Below are 12,580 nucleotides of genomic sequence, written 5' to 3' on the forward strand. Positions count from 1 at the left end.
ACAAACATGTGGTCATATGTTTTATGGTGGGCATGTATCCTCTTCTTGAAAGACTTCATGATAAGAATTGGACAAAACATTGTGTCTCATTCTTATTACATATTTATCTATATACAGCCAATAAAATGTTTCCCATCTTAAATATTTTCATGAAAACATAAAACAGGAAGAATTTTCTCCTTCAAAATAAAGAACATTTTTTCATTACAGATGCATGGTATGATTCTTTTCAAGTTCAGATGATTCATAAAGAAAAAAATTTAAACTACCTTTCATACTTCAACTCAATAGTTTAATATTTTGGATATTAAATTTAATATTGACATTAATTCTGACTACATATATGCATGTCTCTATATACAGCATGCTCATATTCACACAAATACATACAACCTAGCTGTATGTAGAATCTAGGTAAGCAGACTTTGAAATTTCCTAAGTGAACAGGTTCAGTAGCACTCAGTCAAATGGGTCACCCACAACCCTGTCTCCTTCTTACAGCATTCTGCAAGTCCCTAAGAGCAGAAGCTCTCTGAGCATACGTGCTTCCTCTCTTCCAGCTGCTGCTCATCATGTCTGTCTTGCCAACATACACCACCCCTCTGATCACCCATTTCTGTGCCATGTATTGTGTTCTACTACTGTGTGCTTCTATTTCACTGCCGATCTTTACTCTTTTCTTAGAATTAGAAGACGAATGTTGCTGATACCTATGTGATACATAGAGAAACTGTTACTCATGGTAGGCTTGCCTGTGTTGGTAAATGGACCCCAAACTGTTTATTTCTCCCTCATGTAGCAGTCTAAGATTTTGGTTGCTGGGTGTCTGTCCTTCACATCGTGATTCAAAAACCAAGATTCCTTCCATCTTGAAGCTGTACCACTGCTTAGCAAAGCTGTGCCACTGCCTAGGCCCTCCTCTTCATCAGCATCCACCCAGCAGAAGGAGAAAGAGAGTATAAAGAAGGTATGGCACATATTTCCATTCATACTGCATTGATTAGAAATTAGCCACAAGGACACACTCAACCTTAAAAGAGGCTGTAAAATGTAGTTTAGCTAATGTGCTCAGCTACTTCTGTACTGTGGAAAAAGAGACTGGAATTTAGAGGATGCTACAGTGTCTGACCCTGTGAGTACTGGCTGTCTTTGTTGCCTCCCCTGTGAGCTTCATTCCACCTTCTCTGAGGTTCAGGCTGCTCTCGTTTATAGGGAAACAACGTCCAGGAAACACTGTTTAGGGAAAACTGGATCCAGTTATTGTATGTGGTAAAGTGATCCTTCAATGAATTACTTGGGCTCTTGGTAAAAGAGGACTTTGTATTTTGCAAAATAGCCCTCTCTTGTCTGAAGGATATAGGTGCCCCTAGAGGGCTGGGTTGGGTAGTTTACAATAAAACCTCATACCAGTTCTGTTAGAAATATACTATGCCAAATTTATTATTCACTTATTGTTATTTATTTCTTTGTAGTGTTCTTGTTATCTCACCCTGCAATTTGACTTTACCAACCTCCACTTCCTTTCTGCCACATTTCACAAACCCATCACATATATCTGTTTCTGTCTGTACTCTAGTTGTGAATTGGTTTCAAGTTAATTGTAAGAAAGGGTGATGTATTAGTTGAGTGTGTAGTTTTGGGGTTAGATGGATTTTGTGTGATTCTTGTTTCTGTCTTTTAATAATTGTGTGTCCTTCAGCAAGGACCTTTCTGACTCTGTTTCCTAATTTTCAAATTGGGAATAAGAGTTCTATTGAAGATTTGATGAGTTAAATCCCATAACATGTTAAGCACAATGCCTGGCACACAGTAAGCACTTAACATATATGTTAGTGATAATGAATATAAAAATAATAAAAAGAACTTCATAGAAAAGGAAAGCTGCTTATAAAAGTGAGACCTACTGAGGGACAGGGAGGGAGAAGATGGGAGGAGGGAGATGTTATTCAATTCTACCTACTGCTTTATCCAGACCTCACTTCTGACCCGATCCAGACCCTGCTCCTCCATCCTTTTCCCCATTAGTAAGCGTGATTATACTTAGCTATTGTTTTGCAATGTATATTTGCAGTGAAATATTGAGAATTTTAAAAAAAATTAATATCTTTTAATAAAGTATCTTCATTTTCGATAGCTATATACTATTACCTTGTACATAAGTACTGAGCTACTTAAATATTCTTATAGTTTTAACATTTAGGTTGTTTCTAAGGTTTTCCCTTTATAAACCTCATTATCTAGTTCTTTACTTAGAGCACATTCATAGAAGAAAAACTGTTGGGTCAAAGCGTAGGTTCTTTAAAAATTTAGCTACAGAGTACCGGCTTGCCAAGGAAAGGTGTTTTTTGTTTGTTGTTTGTTTTGTTTTGTTTTACTAACTAATACTCCCATGAACATTGTATGGGAATGTGCATTCTCCACAATCTTACTAACCTTGAGTATTTTTGTCTTTTTAATAATTGACAAACTGATAGGAAACATACCTTATTTTAATCTGTATTTATTTATTTGACTTTTAAAGGGTCTGGTTATGTTTTAATATTTTTAAAAATTATACATATTTATTTTGTGAATTTCTGGTTCACCCATTCTTCACTGTTTTCTCTTGGGGTGTTCATATATTTTAAGAAATTAATATGTAGGCCAGGTACGGTGGCTCACATCTGTTATCCTAGCCCTTTGGGAGGCTGAGATCGGTGGATCGCTTGAGCTTAGGAGTTCAGGACCAGCCTGGGCAATGTAATGAAACCTCTTCTCTACCAAAAATACAAAAAGTTAGTGGGGTGTAGTGGCACATGCCTGTGGTCCCAGCTACTCAGGAGGCTGAGGTGGGAGGATCACTTAAGCCTGGCAGGCAGAGGTTGCAGTGAGCCAGGATTGTGTCACTGTACTCCAATCTGGGTGACAGAGTGAGATCCCATCTCAAAATTAAAAAAAAAAAGTAAGAGTTGTATAGAAACTGAACATATTAACTGCTTGTCATATATGTACATATCTGTTGGAAAGATTCTTCTAACTTTGTGCTTTTTCCCAGATTGCTAAAATCTTAGGTAACTGATTCTATCGATCTCTTTCTTATAACTACTAGTTTACTTATCAGTTCAAAAAATCCTTTCCTACTCCAAGATGATTAAAATATTTATCTAAACTTTTTTCTATTACTTTTATTGCTTTTTTTATATTGAAAAATTTAATGCACTTCAAATTTAAAGAATGAGTTAGGATTTCAATTCATTTTTTCTCAAATGGCTAACAATTTAAATACTAAATAAAATATAGTATAACTTTTAAAATGTATATTACCATACAATAATTTATAAGTGAAAATTATAAAGTACTAAATAAGTTAATCATTTTCCACTGATTTATAATACTTGTCATATATTAAATTCCCTGATACTCAAATCTTTATACTATTTGTTGTTTCTCTTGGTCTCTTTCCACAGTTGTATGGTCATTTTACAACTACCACAGCATTATACTAAATTTTAGTATTGGTTAGGACAAGTGAACATAGGAGTTGAAACATTATTACTGTATTTTCAGGTATAGTGATCAATAGCAGAATTCTCATGTCACATAAAACTAACTTTCTTTAATCTATGACTAGAGAAAGTTAATTAAGAATTTTAGGAACTCCTTTCATATGTTACAAATAAGAAAAATATTGAATATTTTAACTCATTTTATATCAGATGTAAGAATAAGAACCCTCAGGTTCTTACTGTGTTACTAATTTAATTACTCTCAAGTATGCACCCAACCTCCACCAATGGTCAGTTGATGTTATTAGATAGTTTCTGGAAAACGCTTCTAAAGGAATATGTTTTATATCTTTAAATATTTCACTGTTCTCATAGAAATTTTTGAATATAAAGTTCTTAAAATTAGTATATTTAACAAACAATAAAACTGATTGAAAGAGACTAAAACAACCAGAAAACTTAAAAAAAAAAAATGGAGAAAGCAGAGCAATGCAGGATGTGAAAGTCAAAGTCTTCAAAACACTAATATGCTCAAGAGAGATAAGTGAAGATATTGCATCCATGAGATAGGCACAAGATATCCTTAAAAATGAATATTCAGAGAACCAGAATGAGCTTTTGGAAGGGAAATAGCAGATATAGAAATTTAACATAAAGACTGAAAGATAAATTTGAGAAAAATCTCAAAGTTTGACCAAAATGCTGTGATGGCAAGAAGAAAATATAACAGGAAAAGAATTACTCTGTGGAATTTCAATTTGTAACCAACAAAAGTTTCAGAAAGAGAAAATAGAGGGTGAACATTACTGAAAGGCAAATAAACACCAGTGAAGAGTAGACTTGGCTTAGGGAAGGGTGAAGCAAGAAACTTTTCTGATTTGTTGTAAGTGTGTTGTATTCATGTAAAAACTACATACATGTATTATTTTGATAAAACACTAGTCCCAGCTACTCGGGAGGCTGAGGCAGGAGAATGGCGTGAACCCAGAAGGCAGAGCTTGCAGTGAACCGAGATCACGCCACTGTGCTCCAGCCTGGGCGACAGAGCAAGACTCTGTCTCAAAAAAAAAAAAAAAAAAAAAAAGAAAAAAAAGAAAGAAAGAAAGAAAAAGAAAAATTATAAAGTTAAATAATATAAGATAATTAAGCAAGGTCAGGCAGAGTAGCTTTAAAGTAAATAAATTACAAAAATAATGCTGCTGCAAATATTGGAACAACTGCTTGAAAAGTGGGTGGTGAATAAACAAATGCTACTTTTGGTGTAATTTTATTTTTTAATACATTTACCTTTTACTAAATTTGTTTTGTAAAATGTGTAAAATATGTAACAAAATTCAGTCTAGTTTCTAAATCCTTCAAACACATAAAACAAATTACTTCAAACGCATACATTACAAATTCTAAACAAAAAAAAATCCATTTTTCAGAAGAAATGCCCTGCTCCTTGGCTTGTAATAAAGATCCTTAGGTTGCTGTGTCTGTACTAGAATGAGAAAGAATGAAATAAGAACCAAGAAGAAAAAGGTGAACCGCAAATATTCCACATGTGAGAAAAAATCCTGTTCTTGAACAGTTATTCTGAATGCAATGGCAATATTGACCTGGGTAATGAGGAGGCAAGTAAGAAAAGCAAGCTCTTAGGTGCTGCTGGAGTGGCTTCAAGTGGCAGAGAGCTTGAAGCTCTAGTGTATTGATGCTGTTGTCTTCCTGGTGCATTTAGAGTTGCCTCTAAGTCAAATGACTCACTAGGAAAATAGAACCCAGTTAACCAAAACCATGATTCTCCAGCAATCAGCCGTATAGTTCTTTAGTGTGAAGAAACTTATTTGCTGTTTCTCAAGTTAAGTCTCACCATGGGAGTAAGCATCATTAGAAACGGAAAAATACATCACTTCACCTTTCATTGGTGTTGCAACAGCATGAAAGAACCCAAACTGGAAGGAGAAAAAAAAGAACAACCAGAAAGATGGAAGAGTTTTTTATAAAGACTTAAAACAACCTTCTCCAAAATCTAATTTCAAGCTCCTTGTCATTCGGGTGCTTCAAAATCAGGTCTCCACTTTCCGAAGGAGTCAGATGTGGCCTTGGGTCAGGAGAATTGTTTCTCAGGTTAGCTCATTATCCAATTAGTTCTGACCCGTTTCAAATGGGAACTTGGCTTGAATACCAAGGTGACCAATCCTCCTAGGAATCATTTCATAGAGAGGCAGCAAGTCTATACCTTAAAAATATCATAGGTCAATGGCAGGAGGAAATTAAATTCATTCTTTATTTTTTTCTTCTCAGACAGAAGTCCAATTAAGGTAAGAGAATAGTGTGACTCTTAGGCCTTCAGTAAAGGGAATATTACCTCCACTACTTGGATTCACATTCATAAACACTGATAAAGATTGCAAAAGCTACTAGCAGTGACCAGGCACAGTGGCTGACTCCTGTAATCCCAGCACTTTGGGAGGCTGAGGCAGGCGGATCACTTGAGTTAGAGATCAGCCTGGCCAAAATGGTGAAGTCCCCATCTCTACTAAAAATACAAAATATTACCTGGGTGTGGTGGCATGCCTATAGTCCCAGCTGCTCAGGAAGCTGAGGCAGGAGAATCTCTTGAACCCGGGAGGCATAGGTTGCAGTGAGCTGAGATCACGTCTTTGCACTCCAGCCTGGGCAACAAGAGCAAAACTCCAACTCAAAAAAAAAAAAAAAAAAAAAAAAAAAGCTACAAGCAGGAACATGGCTTCAGTTTTACAACCAGGGCCTTACTAATGTTTCTGTGAACTAATCTGATGAATCAGAATTAAGATATAGGTGAAAGACAGTGTCATCTCCCTGAAAAGACTGTGTTAGAAGTCAAGAGGCAAGGAAATCAAAATCCTTCAGTTAGAGCAAACAAAATCTTTTACAAACTTCATGCAGCAAGAAGATAGGAAAGAATAAGAATGAATCCCTGGCCGTCGGTAATTAGTTTACTTACTGATTAGGAACAAAATCACCGAAGCATTTCTCACAGTCATCAACTGAGTGTAACAGCTGGGACAAAGCACGACTTAGATGTCTTCGTTGCTCAGACTTATGTGTGGAAAACACTCAGTAAATACCTAACATGCCACAGTGAAAGTGAATGTTTGAGAAAAGATACTGAAATAGCTTCTTTTCTTTTCTTTTTTTTTTTTTTTTTTTTTTTTTTTTTTTTTTTTTACGGTGCTATGACTTTTGCAGAGGACTCTCTTCAGTTCCCCTGAAATGTTAGCATGGCTAGTCTTCATTATAGATTTTACTGGTTTTCCTTTCTGTATTCTACATATTATTGTTGAAATTGTCAATACTCCAGGCAACTCAGGAACAATCTACTCTCAGACTAAGAATGAAGAATGGGGAGGTAGGGGCATAGGGAAAATAGAAATGAGTGGGAATTATGAAGATTCCAATCCTCCTACCCGCAATTCAGGGGACAGGGCTAACTTGATTTATTTGAGCTGAAAGTCCATAGTGGTCATTGAATCTTTGCTTAGGGACCTTCTTTAATGTGAACTACAGATACTATCACATTTTTTTCGTACCTTCTTTTCCCCAACTCTTGCCCTCTTCATTACGCAGTATACTGCTTTTCTCTCCTCTGCTCTAATAAGTGTTTAGATTTTTAAAAATTTTCATTGAATTTTAATGCATACTGAAAAAGTATTTTGAAAAAGTGGATTATTATCATGAAGTGAACACACACATGTAACATTGTGACTGTTAAGAAACAGACCATTACCAGTTCGCTTGTTCCTGTCCCTATCATTCCACCCTTCCTCTGCCCCAAAGGCAATCACCATCTTACTTGCTACAACCATTGTATTAGTTAGGGCTGCCATCACGAAGTACCACAAACTGGGTGACTTGAAATGACAGAGATTCTGAAATGACAGATTTATTGTGTCATAGTCTGCCTGAAATCAAGGTGTCAGCAAGGTTGGTTTCTTCTGCGGGCCGTGAGAGAGAATCTCTCCCATGCCTCTCTCTTAGCTCCTGGTGGTATGCCAGGACTCTTTGGTGTTCCTTGGCTTGTTAATGCATTACTCTGATCTTCCACATTCACACAGTGTTCTCCCTGTGTCTCTGTGTTTATCTTTTCCCTTTTTGTAAGAACACCAGCCATATTGGACTGGGGCCCATGCTAATGACTTTATTTTAACTTGGTTACCTGTATAAGCACTATTTCCAAATAAGGTCACATTGTGAGATACTAGGGTTATGACTTCAAAATATCTGTTTTGGGGGGACGCAATTCAACCCATAACAACCACAGACTATTTTGCCTGATATTGAACTTTATATTAATGTAGGTGTGTATTATTTTGTCTCTAACATCTTTTACTCAAAATTAAGTTTTATGAAATTCAGTCACGTAGTGATGAGGTCTAGTTTATTTTTATTGATGCATAGTAGTCTATCATATGATGGGCCACAACTTAGCCATTCTTTTGTTGATGAACTTTAAAAAAAATTTTTCTTTCAATTTTTAGCTTATATAAACAATGTCTTTAGCTGGGTTATTCTAGAAGCAAACCCCAAGACTAAATTTGAGTTTGAGTAGTTGATTTGGGAGGTTATAAGGCAATGGAGAAATAAGACAAATAGGAATGAATCCAATACAGGATGTGTCAATGACCAAGTTACTGCTGAGGGCAAGTGGGTCTCAGCCTCACTGGGGCCCTGTGGGAGACAGTGGAATGGAAATTGGGAAATAAAACCCCAACTTACTCATCAGCTCGGATGGGACAACCCTCATTTGTCATTGGCTTGTGGTGGAGTGGTAACTTCATGGCATTTTTGGTCTGTTCTCTATAGGCAGAGCCTGTCGGACCAGACAGAGCTCTCTGGCAGAGTCACAGACGCTTCTATTGAGAAGCTATTGGCATGTCTGAGAATAGTGAGTGGTAAGAAGATACACGTGAAGCACTGACAGCATTTTCTACATGCTACCTTGAAGATTCTTGTATATAAATTTTGGGACATACATATATAAGCATAGTTCATTTTATTGTACTTTGCTTTATTGTGCTTCACAGATATTATTTTTTTGTTTTGTTTTACAAATTGGAAGTTTGTAGCAACGCTGCATCCAGCAAGTCTATCAGCACCATTTTTCCAACAGCATGTGCTTACTTCATGCGTCTGTGTCACTTTCTGGCAACTCCTCTTGCAATATTTCAACTTTTTCATTATTATTATATCTGTAATGGTGATCTGTGATCAGTGATCTTTGATGCTATTATTATAAATGTTTTCAGGTGCCAGATCAGATGGTGATCTTAATAAATGTTGTGATTGCTGATTCTGATTGCTTCACTGACTGGCCATTCCCCTATATCTCTCCCTCACCTCAGGCCTCCTATTCCCTGAGACACAACAATATTTACATTAGGCCAGTTAATGACCTTATGATGGTCTATAAGTGTTCAAGTGAAAAAAAGAATCGCTTAAAGTCAAAAGCTAGAGAGGAGTAAGCTTAGTCATGAAGGCATGTGGAAAGCTGAGACAGGCTCAAAACTAGCCCTCTTGTACCAGTTAAGCAAGTTGTGAATGCAAAAGAAAAGTTATTGAAGGAAATTAAAAGTGCAACTCCGGCAAACACACAAATGGTAAGAAAGTGAAAGAGTCTTATTGCTGATATGGAGAAAGTTTTACTCGTATGGATAGAAGATCAAATCAGACACAAGATTCCCTTCAACCAAAGCCTATTCCAGCTCAAGGTCCTAATTATCTTCAATTACTTGAAACCTGAGAGAGGTGAGGGACCTGCAGAAGAAAAAGCTAGGAGAGGATGGTTCATAAGACTTTGAGGGGCCCAAGACTTCAGTGGAGGAAGTCACTGCAGATGAGGTGGAAATAGCAAAAGAACCAGAATTAGAAGTGGAGCCTGAAGATGTGGCTGAATTGCTGCAAACTAAATGATCAAACTAAAACAGATGAGGGGATGCTTTTTATGGATAAGCATAGAAAGTGGTTTCATGAGATAGAATCCACACCTGGCGAAGAAACTGTGAACATTGTTGAAATGACAAGAGGATTTAGAATATTACATAAACTTAGTTGATAAAGCAGTGGCAGGATTTGAGAGAATTGACTCCAATTTTGAAAGCTCTATTGTGGGTAAAATGCTATCAAACAGTATCACACGCTACAGAGAAATCTTTTGCGAAAGGAAGATTCAATTATTGTGGCACACTTCATTGTTTTCTTATTTTCAGAAACTGCCACAGTCAACTCAGTCTTCAGCAACCACCACCCTAATCAGTGAGCAGCCATCAACACTGAGGCAAGACCGTCCATCAGCAAAAAGAGTATGGGCTTGCTAAAGGCTGAGATGATTGTTAGCATTTTTTAGCAATGAAGTATTGTTAAATTAAGGCATATATATTGTTTTTAATACATAATGCTACTGTACACTTAACAAACTACAGTATAGTGTAAATATAACTTTTATATGCACTGGAAACCAAAACATTTATGTAACTTTCTTTATTGTGAATTTTGCTTTATTTCAATGGCCTAGAACTGAATTTAAAATATTTCTGAAATATGCCTGTATGTGTATGTGCACAAGTGTGTATATGTGTATATAGTGTGTATGTATTTGTATATAATAGTAAAATTGATTGTTTCAGTTGCTTCATATGCTTAATATTGATGTCATTTAATTTTAGATATTTGAGTGAAAATGTACTGGTATCTCATTGTAATTTTTTTGGTAGTTAATTTGCATTCCCCAATGCCTAATAATATTGAGCACCTTTTCATAAGTCAATCAAATGTCTAGAAGTAGTCTTTTATAAAGTACCTTTTCCAGTCCACTTGTATTGAATTTTTCTTTTAAAAATTTGACAGCCGGCTTGGTGGCTCATGCCTGTAATCCCAGCACTTTGGGAGGCGGAGACAGGCAGATCACCTGAGGTCAGGAGTTTGAGACCAGACTGGCCAACATAGTGAAACCTCGTCTCTACTAAAAATACTAAAATTAGCTGGGCATGGTGGTGGGCGCCTGTAAAAACAGCTACTCGGGAGGCTGGGGCAGGAGAATCGCTTGAACGTGGGAGGCAGAGGTTGCAGTGAGCCGAGATCGGGCCATTGCACTCCAGCCTGGGGGACAAGAACGAAACTCTGTCTCAAAAAAAAAAAAGTGATTTATAGGAGGTGTTTTTTTTTTTTTTTTTTCTTTTTGAGATGGAGTCTCGCTGTGTCTCCCAGGCTGGAGTGCAGTGGCGTGATCTCGGCTCACTGCAAGCTCTGCCTCCCGGGTTCAGGCCATTCTCCCGCCTCAGCCTCCCAAGTAGCTGGGACTACAGGCGCCCGCCACCACGCCCAGCTAGTTTTTCTTTGTATTTTTAGTAGAGATGGGGTTTCACCATGTTAGCCAGGATAGTCTCGATCTCCTGACCTCGTGATCCACCCGTCTCGGCCTCCCAAAGTGCTGGGATTACAGGCTTGAGCCACCGCGCCCGGCGATTTATAGGAGTTTTTTATATTTTCCAGATATGAGTAGTTTTCAGATATGTGTTGTGAATATCTACTCTGTGGCTTATCTTTTCACCTGCTTTTTAGTTTTGTCCAATAAACATAAATTCTAAAATTTAATGCCCAGTACAGTCTTTATTTTTAATGCCCCCAAATTCTTAATTTTAATGCCCATTTCCAATTTATGAATTATTTACTTTATGGCTAAGACTTTTAGCATTCCGTTTAAGAAATCTTTACCTGTTCTAAGGTTATAAATACATAATTCTAAAATGTGAGGATTTCAGGTACTGAAAAACATTTCAGAAGAATATTGTATCTTTAAGGCATCAGCTCTCCTTTTGTGCTGACGTAGTGTGCCATGCGTTTGACCTTAAGGAAATGGACTATAATATGTTGGAAAAATATTCAGTGTGTGCCCATCTCTTTGCTATTCCTAAGCCTCTCCAGAACAGGGATGATGTCTCATTCAACTCTGTACTCTCATTAAGGAACACTGGACACATCCTAGGTATTAACGCTTTCCTAAACAATTAGACTCATTAGAATCATCTCAGGAACTTAAAACTCATGCTGACACCTGAGTCATAATACAGGCCAATTAAATGTGAATCTTAAGGGCCTTGACACTTGTATATATTATGATGTAGCCAAGAGGGCGGGGAAATTGCAGCCTCTAGTGGGTGAGGCCAGGGATGTTGCTGAACATCCCACAATATGCAAGCCACACCCTCAGAACAAATACATATCTGGCCCAAAATGTCAACAGTGCTGAAGCTGAGAAACCTTGGTCTAGGGTAATAAATATTTGTATTTCTAGATATATTTTGAAAAGTTCAATCCTTTATGAAAATGGAAAATATCTATGCCTGAAAAATTCCTTATGGTGTCACCATATTGAGGTTACTATTACCTAGTCTTGTTTTCTCACTATAGTCATTTCCAGCTTGTACACTTCCTTCAGTATGTAGAGTCCTCTCCTTTCCCCGTTCATCAGCTGTTTCAGTTGAGTTTCACTCCTCCCACCTTACCCCAACAGTCACTACAGGCCCATTACACACAGATTTTCACAGTCTCCTTTTCTCCCCTTTTAAGAAACCAGTTACCCAGCTGCACATATCCTTCTCTTCAGTCACCTCTTACGAAAGAAGCAAATTCTTGTCTGCAGCAGGAGCAGGAGATATATAGTCTTCCAGAGCTAACGCATGAGCAAGAATATCTGTTATTAGTAAGAATTAAGTGAGGTCTGTATGCAAATTTTCTCCCTTTAAATTTCTATCCCCAGAACAAACCTGAGCACCCAAGAATACTATGTGACTTTGCAACCGTCTTCAAAATTTTCCAATTTTGTGAAGAGAAATTGTGAATTCTGATGACCAATTTAATCTGTTCTCATTTTTTAATGTGACTGTCATATAGCACAGCATAGATTTTAAAATGTTTTAAAAAGGGGAAAAAAGGCTTTCTCCAAAGTTGGCTAGAAATGCATATCCATGACTTTTTAAAAAAGGCATAAGCGTCCCATTGTTCTATCCTTAAATCACTTTTCCACCTGCTGTGCTAAAGATCTAAGTGCCGCAGAAGAGTGAAACGTGATATGG

General features: G+C 37.1%; 1 protein-coding gene across 1 annotated transcript in view; it reads right to left on the reverse strand.

Annotated features, from left to right (window-relative positions):
* GRM3 (glutamate metabotropic receptor 3) overlaps nt 1–12,580 on the reverse strand; it is a 224,226-nt gene that overhangs the window by 26,446 nt on the left and 185,200 nt on the right. The gene's annotated exons all lie outside the window — the stretch shown is intronic.

This window comes from Macaca mulatta, chromosome 3 (assembly GCF_049350105.2).
Source record: "Macaca mulatta isolate MMU2019108-1 chromosome 3, T2T-MMU8v2.0, whole genome shotgun sequence".
Taxonomy (NCBI): Eukaryota; Metazoa; Chordata; class Mammalia; order Primates; family Cercopithecidae; genus Macaca; species Macaca mulatta.